Here is a 16,507-nt window from a genome sequence, read left to right on the forward strand (position 1 = left end):
CAGTGAAATTCGTTCAAAAGTGAAGATAAAAAAATAATTGTAAAAAAAATAGTTGTCGTGTCATCCAGGGAAGGACGGATGTTGTTTTGCTTTGCTGTGTTTTAATGTGAAGTGCTTATCTATTTTTTATATTGCATGTTTTGGTTATACCGTCAATCTGTTCTGGAGAGACTCCGCCATTTTCCCGTTTTACTAATTGGACACACCTGAGAGGAAAGGAGGGAGTGGTAATTTACACAGTGTGCTCAGTGACACATAACGCTGGTGGAGCTTGGCGTTAAGGGGGGAGGAAGATACAGCGCCAGCGACCAAGGACGCAGAGCGAGCGGTCCGACTGCTGCAGCAACAGGAGGCCAGATTACGCGTCTGCGGGAAATTAGAGACGGCGGGCCGGGCCGGTACCGATTGGCGGTTACAAAGAAACGGTGGGCAGAGTTGAGAGCTCTGCCCACCCGGGGTAAGTCTTTTGACTTGTCCCCTTTAATGAATCGTAGCTGCCTAAAAGAGTAGTGACTGCCGCTGCCTTTCTTTCTTTAGCGCACCGGGGCGCAGAACGCGGAGAGGAAGGCGAAGACGCCGCCGGGTTTCCCTTCTGCACCGCTTCACTGGATTTTTAATTCTTAGTGACTTTTATACCGTGGCGGACGCCACTGGACTTTCAATGTTGTGTTTTATTGATTTTTATTGTGTTGTCCCCTGGCCAGGGCTGGTTTAATTCATTTTACATTTTTAGCTGTTTAAATATAATAAATTATATTATAATTATACAGTCTTTAATTCGTGTACTTTCCCTTGGCGGCTCCACTGCTCTGTCCGTTTGGAGGAAGGTTTCCCTCCTTTAAAAACACTGTGGAATAACATCACCTTCGCTCCGTTACAGTCGAAAAAAGTATGTTCTCACAAAAGTTAAACATAAAACAATCATACAAAATATACCAATAAAGTAAAAAATACATTATGATTAGACAGAGAGGAGATGGCTAATAAACATCTTAGACTCTTTAAACATCTTGATTAAAGAAACTCACTTCAGCGACTTCAGTTTAATAAGGTTAAACTCATTCAGTCAATAATGTATTCACGGTTCACTTAAAATAAATAAAATCTGCATTTATAGTACTGAGCAAATTTGTTAGGCCACTTTTTAAAAAAAAAAAAAATCAAAGATAATTTAGAAGTGAAAGAAAAATTATTTTCAATTCAAGTTCATAATATACTTAATTATAAATCACAATCTGAATTGTCGTTTTATATTTAGATTTACTGTTCAAGAATGCAAATACATGTATACAGTGTAATTCGTCATCTTCATCAAAAATAAATAATAATAATGATATAATTTTTTTACTATTTTTTTTCTGCTTCCTTTTTAAAACGGTAAATTTGAAAATTCTTAAATAACAACAGCAAATATATTTTCACATTAAATATATCACTGATCAAAGGCCTTGTGCACACTGGTGGCTTAACCTTTGCAGAAACATAACTGTTACAAAGTCCTTGCCCGGTCATGCATTCACTGCATTGGAGGAGCAATGACTGTAACTTTATACAGTCATTGGGGAGGAGCATGATTCCCACAGGGGACATTAGCCAATCAGAGTGCGCAGAGTTGCATTTTTCTATGGCAATTGAGAGCGTAGTTGTAGAGTAGCGCTGCTGAGGGTAATTTATGGACTTGAACTGAATTGGACTAATGCTGGCAAGTGTGCGTTCATAGAACCAGTAACATTGGGAACATTTTTTTTCTGTTGCAGTTAATGTACCAATGTAGACACCTGTTACTTGTGTGTCAGTAGATATGCTGTAAAGTAGGTAGTAGTGTGGCTTCACAGGATATCCCTCGTTTCTAAGTTGTTTCAATTGTTGTGGAGCAGGGGCGATTCTAGGATCAGAGTTTTGGGGGTGCTGAGCAGGTGCATTTCAACCACTGTGATGATGATGATGATAATAATAATAATAATAATAATAATAATAGTAACATTAGGAGGGCAAGAGAGTTCTAAAGCATTCTCAAATATATTATTATGATATATGGATGCAATTACAATAACCTAAATAAAATATAAGCAAAGCTTCCTCTTGTTTTTGGTGGAAGATGATGTCTCAGGCGTTTCCAGTTACTGAGGCAGGAATGCATAGCAATGCACTTACAACATACTAGGTCATTCAAACCTGTTGATCCTGTTTCTGGAATCTCAGAATATCTAAAGCTTTCCTTCTTTTGTTCTCTCTCATACCTGTAAAACATTCACATGCATTCACTGACACTTTGTCTATGGGGAGAAATGGCACAGAAAGGATTTAAGATTGCTGGTGACAAACTCTCCTGCGCAATCTGTTTGGATCTACTGAAGGATCCTGTGACTATTCCCTGTGGACACAACTACTGCAGGGACTGTATTAAAATTCACTGGGATGGACAGGATCAGAAGCACATCCACAGCTGTCCTCAGTGTAGACAGACCTTCATACCGAGGCCTGCTCTGGTGAAAAACACCATGTTAGCAGAGTTGGTGGAGGAAGTGAAGCAGACTGGACTGTATGCTGCTCCTGCTGATCACTGCTATGCTGGACCTGAAGATGTAGCCTGTGATGTTTGTCATGGGAGAAAGCTGAAAGCCTTCAAGTCGTGTCTGCACTGTGTGGTCTCTTATTGTAAACACCATCTCCAGCCTCATAGTGATGTAGATGGATTAAAGAAACACAAACTGGTCAACCCATTCAAGAAGCTTCAGGAGAACATGTGCCCTCACCACAGTGAGGTAATGAAGATTTTCTGTAGCACTGATCAGCAGTGTATCTGTTATTTGTGCTCCATGGGTGAACATAAAGGCCACGACACAGTCCCAGCTTCAACAGAAAGAACTGAAAAGCAGAAAGAGCTGAAGCCGTGTCGTGAAAAAATTCAACAGAGAAGAACATGTTAAGGTGTTTCTGCAGGAAATGGAAGCCATTAATGAGTCTGCTGATAAAGCTGTGAGGGACACTAACAAGACACTTCAACAACTATTCCTTCTCATCAAGGAAAACATTTCTGATATCCAGCAACAGATCAGATCCCAACAGAGAACTGAAGTAAATCGAGCCAAAGAGGTTCTGGAAAAACTGCAGGAAGAGCTCAGGGAACTGAAAAGGAAAGAGGCTGAACTGGAACAGCTCTCTCACACAGAGGATAACACTCAGTTTCTACACATGTTCCCTTTGTTCTCAAATTTTACTGAATGTACAGAGGTATCCTGCACTAAACGTCATCCTCTGCTGTACTTTGATGATGTGCCGGCTGCTGTATTAGAGGTGAAAAATAAACTACAGGACGATCTTCAGGAAGGATGGCAAAAAGTTTCCCGCACAGTGACTGATGTAGACGTGTTGCTACCTCAGCCAGAGCCACAAACCAGAGCGGAATTCTTGAAGTTTTCAACTCAGCTCACACTGGATCCAGACACTGTAAACATGCGGCTGTTATTATCTGAAGAGAACAGAAGGGCAACATTTGTGAGTAAAAAACAGGCATATCCAGGTCACCCTGAAAGATTCATGAACAGGTCTCAGGTCCTGAGCAGAGAAAGTCTGACTGGACGTCACTACTGGGAGGTACTGTGGAGCGGGTTTGGTATTTACATAGCAGTCGCATGCAAAAGCATAAGCAGAACTGGAGATGAAAGTGAATTTGGAAATAATGATAAGTCCTGGGCGTTAAGGTGTTCTTCTATTGAGTATGAATTAAGTCATAAAAGAGTATTGGAATTTTTTTCAGGTCCTCAGTCCTCCATAATTGGAGTGTACCTGGATCACAGAGCAGGTATTCTGTCCTTCTACAGTGTCTCTGACACCATGACTCTCATTCACAGAGTCCAGACAACATTCACTCAGCCGCTCTATGTTGGACTGAGGGCTTATCATTTCTTAGGATCAGACTCCTCTGCTGTGTTTGTTTGAGTTTGAGTATGCAGAATGAAGTAATTACTTTTTGTGCTTTTCTTGTGCGTTTTTTGAAATTAACCCTTGGTTGGTTGCACCCTTGAATGTTAAAGAGGACATGGTAAAAATGGTAAATGGCCTGTATTTGTATAGCACTTTACTTAGTCCCTATTGACCCCAAAGCGCTTTACTTTGTGAATGACTACGTTCAGTCACTATTGATGGCAGCTACATTATAGCCACAGCCACCCTGGGGCGCACTGACAGAGGCGAGGCTGCCAGGCACTGGCACCACCGGGCCCTCTGACCACCACCAGTAGGCAACGGGTGAAGTGTCTTGCCAAAGAACACAATGACGGAGACTGTAGGAGCCGGGGCTCGAACCGGCAACCTTCAAGACGACTTGCCAACGCTTGAGCCACAATCACTCCATGGAGAAAACACATTTGCATGCATAAATAAATGTAATAAAATAATTAACAAAAATGTCATGCTTTGACCAGAGATTGTAAATTGAAAAATTTACATTTTATTTTCTGTATCTTTTGAAAAATATTTTGCTCATCATTATAGTTTGTCATAGATGAAATGCATTTAATTTTATTTTGTTAAATTTTTAACTCATAAATATTTTCATAAAATGCTGTAGTAATGTATCCACAAGTTGATCACCAGTTATCAAATAAATTTGCTTTAAAAATGTATGTTTATTAAATGAAGTATCTGTGTCTGTTTATTTATAAACATGAGTATTTTGTTCCATGTTTTGAATAACCAGTGGAGTTTTGTTGTTTCATTTTCTTAATTCATGCTTTTAGTTGCTCCATAGCGTAGTGGTTTTTCTTGTTTGGCGAATGCATAGAAATGCAATGGAGCCTAAACTTTTCTTAAGTGGGCAGTATGGAGTAAAACCACTGCAGAAAGTTCTTCTTCCCCTTCTAAACTGACCATATTTACAAAACAGATAAACAGCCTGATGTATCTTAAAAAATAAGGGTATTTTTTAAAATAAATCTCATGTGTTTTTCCACATTCAAAGTTTGCAGCCATTCAACGTTCAAGACCAGTTTGGTCCACAAATATTTGGACAGAGACAACTTTCTTATTTTGGTTCTGTACAGAATGAATTTTAAATGAAACTCAGATTCAGTTGATTTTCAGACTTTCAGGTTTAATTTAGTGGGCTGAACAAAAAGACTACATAAAAAAATGTAAGGAACTAAAGCATTTTTAACACAGTAGTTGTTTAAATGCTCATTTCTGATTCTTGGCTGAAATCCCTTTGCTGGCAATAACAGTCTTAAATTCATGAGCATCACCAGATGCTGGATTTCCTCCATTTTAATGCTCTGCCAGGCCTTTACTGCAGTGGCGTTCAGCTTTCTGTCTATAACAAGTGAAATGCATGCTCAGCTGGGTAAAGATCAGCTGACTGACTTGGCCATTTAACAATATTCCACTGCATCCGCATCTCCTCTGGTGTGCCGCCACAGACCACGCTCTGCCACAGGGATAGTTTTTGTGCCTATGCATATGTCTTTCACTTTGGTTCGGCCCAGGCGGGTCCAGTAAAGACACATTCTTCTTCATTCACAGCTGGGTGCAGGTTTCTCCAAACTTAAAAACAATATCTTTGCACAATGACTTAAACTAGCACCATTGGAGAATAAACTCCTGGGTTGCTTTGACTGTATGTTTTGGGCCATTGTCCATCTGTGTTTCAAACAGTTTTTATAACTTCACACCAATATTTGACATCTGCATGAGCTAAATAGTCTCAATAAAGAAATGATTTGATTTGTCCACCTATTTTTAATCCTGGCATAAATCGCAAATCATTATTTGAGAATTTAATTCCCCCCCAAAGAGGGTAGCATTCCACATTGTTGCCTTTCATCAGAAATAGTACTTAGAGCTCTGCCCAAATACTTCATACCAAATACAAAGAGATGACATTGACCCATGCTCTCATTTCTTTTAAATGCTGTTTGACAAACTTGAAGGCCTGATTGGTTCCTCTTTTTTTGACTCGTGGACTTCTGAGGCTCTGTTAGAGTGACTGTCTGCTTGATGGTGATTTCCCTAATCAATGAGCTATTTGTCCTTTTTGTTCTTTTTCACAAATGAACTTTACAGGTTTTTTATACCGTGGTCGTTGTCTCAGTTTTACCATTATGGCCTTTTCTGGATTGTAAAAGAACCACGGCAGACCCGGCGACATGTTGATGCTTTTCAGCATCTTTAAAAAGTGTATTAACCACAGTTGCTATTACAAACACACAAACAGTTGTAGCTCTACATCCAGCCGCACACATCACCACCAACCATAACAAACACAGACAGACAGCACAGCTTTTTATGTCGGTGAGGCATCTGAACCTATACTGAAGTGTTTTTATATATGAGAATCACCATATTAAGCATGTAACTTATGTAGTTATAAGATTAAGTTATAAGATTGTGCCACTTGCTGCGTAAAATTTAATAATTAGGATTAGTGCGATATTTAACCATGTCATGACCTATTGTGATAAGCCAAAGGGTAGCCGGTGTCCTGACTGGCCTCTGGCCAGGACCTTGGCCACTACCTGACCCTGCAGCTGTGTTTGGTCAACACGTTCTCACTCCCAACTCGTCAAACGTGTGACGCATGGTCAGGCTCCCTCTGCTGCACTTATGGACGCGCAGGGTACCCCCTCGCGTCAGGAATTGACGTGAAGGGTCCTCCGATTGAAGAGATTGCCGCGGAAGAGCCTTTTGTCCGTATATTTATATATTTCCGAAATCACATTGTAGTGACGTATACTGAACACAATAAATTATATAATGTAAACAACTACCTGAGAAACAGGCAGAACGATACTTTTGTATGGTTTATTGCATTTACGGAGGGAGTGATGTATGCTGGGTAATGGCACAGCTAGCGACTGGGTGACTTTATTCACCCGCTTCGGCTGTTATCAGTCCATACAATGGGCGTTATTAGCACAAATCAGTCCCATAGATATGGGCCATCTCCTGCTAGATTGTTCAGAAGGTTGTTCTCATCCATCCAGATGGAGGATCACTAACAGGAGCGTGGAAGACTCCAGAATCCACTCTGGCTGGAATCCGGTGGATATGCAGTGTGTACAGGTAAGACCATTTAAACGGACAGCATTCATAGAATGACTATTAAAAGTCAGCGAGTGTCAGTAATGTTAATGTGGTTATGTTAGTAATACACCGAGTGCTAATATAACAGCTTTAAGATGCATTTGTAGATGTTATTACGCGTTTTACCGTCTTTATGGTGCTAGCTTAAAGTTACGGTGTAAACGTTAGCTTATATTGGAGGAAAGCTGTTACTGTTAAACGATGTTAGCACAGAAATATTAGCTTCTGTCATGACTGATGAAGTTACTAGTTAATAAAGTTTCCAGTAAAGTGTTTAATCGCAGCCACAGACTGACAGCAAATATCTCGATTAGCTTCAGTGCATCTATAATAAATATGTGCAAGTTTCAGTGCTTCGTTTAAACTGTATGATACTTATACTGACCCAGGGTCAGTGTAAAATACAATCCTAGCTGTGTGAACAAAGCCTGGCTGCTTTAATCCTGCATGACAAACCTCAGGATGCAGGTTATTATTACTCTTTCCTGCTGGCACACCTGTCACACCTGAGAGTCACTAGAAACTTACAGTGACGTGGACATCATGCAAAGACTGCCAGACTCTGTAATACTGCAAATGATCAGTGACTCAGGTTATCACTAAACTTTAAACGGCACCTTTGTGTCTCTGTGTGCTGCATATGCTTAGTTGTGACACTGTTACTGTTCAGTGAATGTTTCTAAAACTAGATGAACTTACTTTGGATTGTGTGGTAATAATATTAGAGCCTGCAATCTTTCTTACTGAATCTATGAGTCATGTTACCTGAGATTAATTCTATGTTTACCTGTCAGCCTGGACGAATGTGCTGTGTGAAGGAAATTAAATTAAATCAGATCTGAACTGCGTACATTTAAGGAACCTGTTCATATTTAATATGAACCAGTGATTTTTTGATTGCTGATTCCAAGAGAGTCTTTGTGGAAATCCTGTTTGGCTTTTTGTTATTTTAATTCTCTTCTCTGTTTTCCAGAACAGTTCTCCACTGTCGCTGTCCACATGGGTCAGTGGCGCCAAGAAGCACTGTGCTAATGTGGGACTCTGACCAGCAACATCCAGACCCAGACAGCGTTTTCTGTCTCCCAGCTGGAGGTTTTGTTTGTCTGTGACTGGAGAGTCAGATTTTTGTTGAGCTTCACACTTGCAGACCTAAGTCAGTTTGCAGAGATCCCTACCACCCTGGCTTTTATGTGCTTGATTTCTTATCTGAAACAGTAATATTTCAGTGACTGCTGCTTATACCACAGGTTAACACACGCTACTGATCCCTGATAGGAGAATCATCACCTCTGCCAACAAAGAAGCCTGGTGGATGTTTGTTTACAGTCTGATGGTGGGACATCATGCTCTGCATCTTCAAAGTTTGCCTCCTCATTATTTTTCATACCCAGTAATGTGAAGTATGCTTATATCTACTATAACTGAACCAACCTGGTGCTCTTCATTTATGGAGGCTGTTGAGTCTGAATGTTGGATGTTGTGTATCTCGTGTTCTCTGGGCTTTGTTGTTCTCAGTCTTTTCGCAGGATCAGAAAACAAAACCAGGAGGCGCGTAAATGTTTCTTCTCCATGATGTTTCTTCAAATGTTTCTTCTGGATGATGATAAGACTGTGACACGGGATGCCACCTTTGGTCTTGTGATGAAGCAAAGTTCAGGAAGAAGTGGGATTAAATGGTACCCACATGTGTGCTGCTGAGAAGGATGTACAGGGGCACCTGCAGCCAAATCCAAGCCTCAGGTTAGTTGTAGTTGCAGAACGCTATAGACTGAGACAGCTGAGGCATCGAATGTTTGATTAAACGGATGAAAAAGAGAAGTTTCTTCCCTATAATTATCACTTCTTAAAATCTGTAGCAACTTCAAGTCTGTCAGCATGCTGAGCATGCTCAGAATGTGACAATATATTTTTGTTCAATATTTAATTTCTTTCAGTTGCAATTGTTAAATGAAAAAAAAATAAAAATATATTCTTATAATTTAGCAAACTAATTTATCAAAAAAAATATACATATATCTGTATTAGTTTTAATAAATTAATTTGACACCTGTATGGAAAATACCATATTGTATTCATACAGAATCAGTTTGGTATCATTGTTTGTCTGTTCACTGATTGTTGAAACTAAGAGCTGCTTTGATCTGTTTAGATCTAAAGTATCCAAAGTTGAGCTCTGATGTTTCTTCACCCCTGTGTGTGTGATATGTGATTCCTACATGCTGGCAGAGCAGAGCAGCAGTTTGTGCTCACAGATGGTGACGGTGTGGAGAGACGGTGGTGTTTCCTCAGAAGAACCAGCAGAGTCACAAAGGACACCAGTCCATCTCACCACCTTGACTTGCTGACTGATGTTCGTCTGCACTGCACAGAGGAAATCAACTGACCGAGGTTTGTCCAGTGACGTGTTATGAAATGTATATTTGTTTTATGCTTACAGATATGTTTTTCTTGACAGAGGCTCTGCAGAGGTTAGACAAAGCAGAGAGAACATGTGCTTTACATTTTACTGTGATTTATTGAGATATTTGTTGCCTGATGTTCAGCAGGAATGCAGAAATAGAATCAAAGGGAGATGTTTTTGTAATGATGTAAGTAAATCTTCAATATTATTTATTTGCTTGGTTATATTAGGAGTGTTTCTGAGTGAGGGGGGAGGAGTCATCATCCAGGTAAAGTGACGTAGATCAGTGGATACACTTGTCTCCCCTTTAAAGGAGACGATCCAAGTCATCCTTAAATGTTAGTGCTTTCAAATACACAAACATTTTTAAAGGACAAAAATGAACATCCAACTTTGACTGTAATACAAAATAAATCTTTGCATGTGTGTTTTCAAACTCTCAGATGGGCAGCATATCAGTCTTGGACTGTCTGACCTGCAGCACTGAATGACCACCACACATGAGCATGTTCCTGCAACATTCAGCATCTGATCCTTCATCTGTGTGCTTCTGCTTTTGGTAAGTAGAGTTACCCAACTCCAGTAACTCTAAACACATGCCATCCATTTCTAACGGCCTGGTTACTTCCTGTCAGTTACTTTAGAAACCATGTGGTCACCTGACCTAACACTGTTTCTTCTTCTTCCCCTTAATGTTCAAGTGTCACATGTCAAACAGCTGGAGAGGAAACTACACCAGTGTACTGAGATGTTTCAGCAACATGTGCCAGATGCTGTTCCTTCATGGTGACATCACCAGAGACAGCCCCGCCCACCTCAGGACCTCGCCATTGATCATGATGATTATAATGATGACAGTGAGCGGAACTAAGACTGTAAAAATCCACAACCAGAATTTTTCTTTCTAATTATTAATGAATACTGAGAGCCTCTTTCTGTGTTTTGTCTGTTTTGGGGTTGTTTTTTTTACCTCATTTGTTACTAACAAAGTTCACAAACTCACACAGTTTACATTCTGTATGTTTCCATCTTTACCAGCCACACTCTAACTGCATTTAAGAAAATAATCCTTAGAAATCGTCCTTTTTCTCTTTTGTAATTGATGATAATTCAGTGAATATACTGCGCTGCTTCCTTCTATTGCGTCGCACATTGCTTTAAGTTTTTCAGTGTCCAGTTATTTTTACTGCTGTTTGAATTCTCTGTATGTTTGACCCTGTAGACCATAGGTGTCAAACTCTGGCCCGCGGGCCAAATTTGGCCCGCAGCCTAATTACATTTGGCCCGCGAAGCCATACCAAATTACTATCAGAGCTGGCCTACTGGTATTATACAGCTAATATATATATATTGTTTAGTATTCGGCTTTGCTTGTTCCATATTCAGTTTTTCAGCAATACTTGTTTGAGTCCATAACAAAAGATTCATTCTTATATCTGGAGGAAGATTTCTTTTCAATAAATACTAACGTTAGCCCGCGACTTTGTTCCAGTTTTGAATTTTGGCCCACTGTGTATTTGAGTTTGACACCCCTGCTGTAGACTGTTTGATGGACTGCTTGTCTTCCTGTTTGTAACCGCCGCCTGTTTTTTAATAAAGATTTGGATTTCTGACTTCAACACAGCCTCTGCGTGTCCTCCCTTTGTGTCCTCTTCCTCTGTGAATGTGTTGCATGTGTCACAGATTCATTTTATTAACAGCTTTCCCACAGTGAGTTGCATCAGCATTCATTCACAGCACATTTCAGAAGGATTCAGATTAATACAGTGATCTTACAGTCAGAATGATCCTGACAGAGTGCCACTGTAAATGATCTTTCATCAGGTAAATTTTAAAGTTCAGTATTTCAAAGCAGGAGTTATGAAGACTCATACTGGCATTAGGACTAATGATATGTACTTACAAAGTCAAAGTTTTTTAATTATGCTAGAATATTGGAAGATAATCAACTTTTAGTGTTTTCCGCATATTAATTATTCTGAAATAGAGACGGTGACCCTCACTGTACAGAAGCACTAAACAACTGACAATCTAACAGACATCATTGGCCTGAGCTGTCATGCACAGTGAGTCTGATCCTTTGCTGTGAGAGTCTGACAAGCATGTTTCTGGTCAGTTTGGAAGAAATAATATCACAATGTTGATCTTTTTTTCAATATTCCTTCTCTTTTACAACATAAACTGTGATCAAAGGTACTTATGTTCACAGCATGTAATAATACTGACAGTCCAGGGCATTGTGGTCTGTTGAGCTAGGGTTAGGGTTAGCAATTCAGACATATGTAATCAATATTAAACGTCTCTGACGTGGGCCACTGTCCGCAGTGTTGGGAAATCCATACCAGGCTAGAACGAGTCAAGGTAGGTGAGCATCCACGAGAAGACACAGCAGATGCATCCTACTAATACTGACAGGACCAGGAGACTCCAGAAACCGAGTATCTTCTCTTCAGTGACATCCTCACCTGTCACCCTCTCTACCCGCAGCTCTTTGAGTATGGGGTAGATAAGGGCGCAGAAAAACCCTTATTACTAATTTGTATTATAATTCAATTTTCATGAAATATTCATATTCAGTATCGGTCCTTTTATATTAATAACCACGTATACACCCAGGCTCATGGTGGGGCAGGGCTCTGTCCTGGGATGCTTGAGTACAAGGTAATGTACACCCTGACCAGGTATCCAGTCTGTCAGATTTGTTTTCAATATTTGGTTCAAAAACATGAGTGACAACAAAAATCCAACTAGGATTCTTGCATATGATGAATGAAGTCTGTCTTTGACTGTATTGTCCAGCTGATCCATCAAACCCCCAGCAGGTGAACCTTATTCATGACATAACACGGCAACAATGTAAAAAATGAAACAGCAACAGTCTAAATGTAAAGTGCATTCTAAAGTCCTCTTCAATAAATCATATGCAAAGAGTCATTCAGGACTGTAAAACGTGAACTACAAAACCCAGAGTCTTCATCATTAAATCTCTGGTTGCTTCATTTTTCTATCCTATATCAGATACTTTAAGGTTAGGTTAGGTAAACTTGCATTCTCATGGTGAGGCAAAGTGCTTTATGTGTGTGTGCGTGTCATGAACGGCTATAAAAGGCCTATAATTACAGAACAAAGCGGGGTTTGAGTTCGAGTTGCGGCAGACTGTCACTACTTGTAAATGGAACGCAGCCTTCCTGCGGCGGACAGCTAATAACAGGAATCGGACGCGGTCCACCCAAGTCCACAGCAACCACCATAGCAACCGCCTAGCATGACCTTAAAAACATATTCTGTCTTCATAACTATCAAAAACATGAAATGATTTGCAAAGTGTGAAAGTGTTACAGCTGCAGAGAGCTATGGCGGTATCTTTGGAAGCTGTTTACATAGCTAATAATATACGATGTAACCATGGAGACAGTCAGTCACGTGAGCTAGCGGTGCACGTTTACTACAGTGAATAAGGTGATTGTGTGCACAGCGTCCACACGCTGCAGAGGGTAAAGACATTACTTCAATATTGTTTTATATTGATATATATTTGCCTTCTGTTGACCATCACCTCAGGTTCACCATTACAGTTTCAGCATACAGATGCACACTGTCTAAATATCAACACATTCAAAAACTCATGTCTCAGAAATAAGCACAGCTGTTCATGTTTGTCATTAGAGTTTTATTTGTAAGAAAATTATGAACTTCATATTGTGTATCAAATAAAAGAACATTTCACAACTCTGAGTCAACAGAAACAGGTAACAGAAATGTCTCTAATGCAGACATGTACAGTGTAGTGTAAGCATTAAAAGATCATAAAGGAAACACTAACATTCATGTGAAACTAATTGTAATAAAAAATGAGCAGGTGCTTTATAGATGTAAAAGAAAGAATCTGAAAACAACACTTTTTTGGTCTAAGTGATCAAAGTAGAAAACAGAACTGATGTTCAAGAACAAACCGTAGCTGCACTAATATTACACATCTCCATTGTTGTGGTGAACAGACATGTTGCTTTTAAAACCACATGCAGTGTGTGACCGTGACTGTTCACTGAGACCATGAACGCCACTTCGCTGAAGCCTTCGCCTTCTTCTTCTTCTTCTTCTAAATTTGAAGCAGAAGGAGCACGAGCTGCTTTGATCTACTGAAAGGAAAAAGCAGAACATCTGAGCTGAAATCATTAAGACAGGAACAAATTCAATGCAGTGTCTCGGGTGGCTTAGCCTGTTACAACTGTTGATACAAGCTAAATACGGTTAACACACAGTGTCAGGGAGCTCCAGTGTGGGAACTAGTGGCTTTAGGTTTGTAGTCATTTAACTTTCATCCATTCATTCATTTAATTCAGGAGGAAGAAATGCCAGGTTGATGCAGGCTGGTTACATGCATTTGGTCCCATGCTGTCTTTAACTAAATGACTTGGTTCACTTTATGGCTGGGCTGTATGTGGGGTTATATCATGTTATTTGGGCAGGAGTACCTGTCCTCTGTTAGACTTAGAAAGTTTCTCCATAAGTAGAGTTTCTAACTCTTCTAGCACATCTGTGGCTGACAGCTTTTTGGTGGCTCTTTTTACCCCACACTGGTTGTGAGTGTGTAAATAGCCCCACTAGTTATTTTGGGTTGCAGTTAACTGGGGAGGAAGAGGTGGGTCTGCCATGACTAGATGAATAACAATTATCTGGGATACATAAATTTCATAATGCATGCATATATCTCTATAAACCTGCCTGAGGGCTGCCATTTTTACATTCAGTTATTTCTTTGTTGAATCTAAATAATGAATGTGTTACAGTTAAAGTGAAGCATCAACCTTTAAATTAAAACCCATCACCTGATATTGAGTGTCAAACAATATCAAAGCTGTAAAAGATGTTTACAGTCAGAATTTATAAAACTATAAATAAATGTAAATAAATTCAAACAAGTGAGCTTTTCTCTTTGTGCTGAATATCAACACTGTGATTTCTTAGACTGTAAGCTTTACTTCAGCGCAACCAGTTGTAGAAGCTGCCACTCCAAATGTCTTTTGATAACAAGAAAAAAATACCTTTTCAGTCCATGGCCTGAAGTTCTTCTCTGACATCTTCTGCAATCGGCTTTGTCTGCTGGTTTGAAGACATAAACCACAAAAAGATGATTTAGTCACTTTGTCTGCGTCATGCAGCTCGAATGTGTCGTGTAACGATGTTGAATAGCCGTCGTTATCCCTCTGCTGTGTCACTAGGATTGTACTGTACAGCATCTCATTGATATGTGAGGAATGCTAATGTAACACGATAACAGACTTACATCATTAAAACATAAAGGACAGGAGATATTTAGATATTTTTATATTTATATTACATTTTATAGCTGACGGATATTACTAAATAGATAGAATTTACTAAATAGCTGGATGAACATGAAAAATATGTCTATAATAACAAATGACCATGAGAGCCAGTAGAATTAATTCAACTGGACACTCGAAAGACGTCCTTAAATGCTCTTTAAGTGGCAGAACAGACAAACAAACAGTTAATTGCTTACTTGAGAAGAAATCTGCTCAGCTACTTTGAAAACAGCTAAGTGGTTCCTCCTTTAACAGGATGACTGCTCAGGGGTAAGGCCATCATGCAGTCCAGCAACCTTTATGGTTCTGCTTTGATTCACCAGGAACTATTAGGGAAACCTTCCAGCGCCTCCTGTGAAAGACACAGGCATAAACACACAAACATTTATTAACATGTTCCACAGTGTTCCAGTTTGATTTTCTCATCCTGTGGACAACAACGAACAGAGATGCAGGTTTATTGTTAACTTTTGTAAGGTTTATTTACTGAACATATCCAGCTGCAGCTCCACTGTGATCCTGAACTGGATAAGCACTTAAGAAAATGTGTCAATAAATGGACAAACATCAACTTACTATATTTATCCAAACAGACGGGACCAATAATGCTTCGCTGAGTTAGAGACTTTAACGTCTCTTCTATGTAAGAATGTCTCGTGCTGATAGACCTGCAAACTTGACAACAAAGGTTTTTCAGACTGCATGTAGCTGTCCTCTATGTCAGCTCACACATTTACATTCATGTCACACTTATTTCTGCTTTCCCATTTTATAATTATCACTTACATTTTGATTAGATACCTTGAGTTTGTAAATGATCAGATTACATAATTGGAATACAATGTATCCAATTCAGGGTCGCGGGAGGATGAAGCCTATCCCAGCTGATACAGGACAAAGACAGGCTGCCAGTTTATCGCAGGGCTAATACAATATGTGTAACAGAAAATCCACTTAAATGTTTGATATTTCTTATAATAATCATAATTATGACTATTATTTAAAGGTTTCTTTATAAATACATTTTGATTTTTTATAACCTCTAAAATATAAACCTGAGCTGTTTCAGATTCTGACCTCTGACCTCACTGCAGCTCCCTCTTGGAAGTACGTCTGCTTCTTGTCTTCCCCCAGTGTTGACCGCCTGCCCTTGATATCACGTACTGTACCTGAGGAACAAAAAAGGACAAACACTTGCCTTCATTTAAGAAGTACATTCATACAGAGGTAATCTATGGAAACACACTAGTTCAACCTTTGGGAGGAATCAGTTCCTGTGAAACATTTCTGTAAATGAACATCATGTGGAGAATGAATGAAATGAGTTCTTCAGGTGACTCAGCAGTCCCACACTGACAAATGAAATCTAGTTAAACTACTAAGCATATTTGCTCTTCTGAAATCTGTGTTAAACAACAACAAACATAAGTTAGTAACAAAAATACAGCTGAGTAGAGGCTTTACAAACCACCAGCAGCCATAATGCTAAATTTTAATCTTCAAATGTTTCTGAGCCGTCTTCAACCTGCTTTTAACACATTAAAGTCCCACAGTCAATGCAGCCTGACTCAATCCTAGATGTTCAGCACAGAGACACAGAGGTGCCGTTTAAAGTTTAGTGATAACCTGAGTCACTGATCATTTGCAGTATTACAGAGTCTGGCAGTCTTTGCATGATGTCCACGTCACTGTAAGT

The 16,507-nt window shown here is 39.5% G+C and overlaps 1 long non-coding RNA gene and 1 pseudogene across 3 annotated transcripts; both read left to right on the plus strand.

Moving 5' to 3' along the window:
* Nucleotides 1-2,288: 2,288 nt before the first annotated feature.
* LOC146578921 (tripartite motif-containing protein 16-like) lies at nt 2,289-3,942 on the plus strand (annotated as a pseudogene).
* Nucleotides 3,943-6,822: 2,880 nt separating this feature from the next.
* On the plus strand, nt 6,823-11,093 carry LOC146578922 (uncharacterized). 3 transcript variants are annotated; one of them, XR_014891552.1, is made up of 6 exons: nt 6,823-7,059; nt 8,054-8,820; nt 9,307-9,468; nt 9,712-9,819; nt 9,925-10,040; nt 10,183-11,093. It is a non-coding gene; the product is annotated as an uncharacterized LOC146578922 (long non-coding RNA). The 3 variants fall into 3 exon arrangements; XR_014891551.1 differs by having other exon boundaries at nt 9,712-10,040; XR_014891553.1 differs by having other exon boundaries at nt 9,312-9,468; nt 9,712-10,040.
* The last annotated feature ends 5,414 nt before the right edge of the window (nt 11,094-16,507 follow it).

This window comes from Mchenga conophoros, linkage group LG3, assembly GCF_057382185.1.
Source record: "Mchenga conophoros isolate Kocher_MC1m ecotype Shallow Benthic linkage group LG3, M_conophoros_male_GT1.1, whole genome shotgun sequence".
Lineage (NCBI taxonomy): Eukaryota > Metazoa > Chordata > Actinopteri > Cichliformes > Cichlidae > Mchenga > Mchenga conophoros.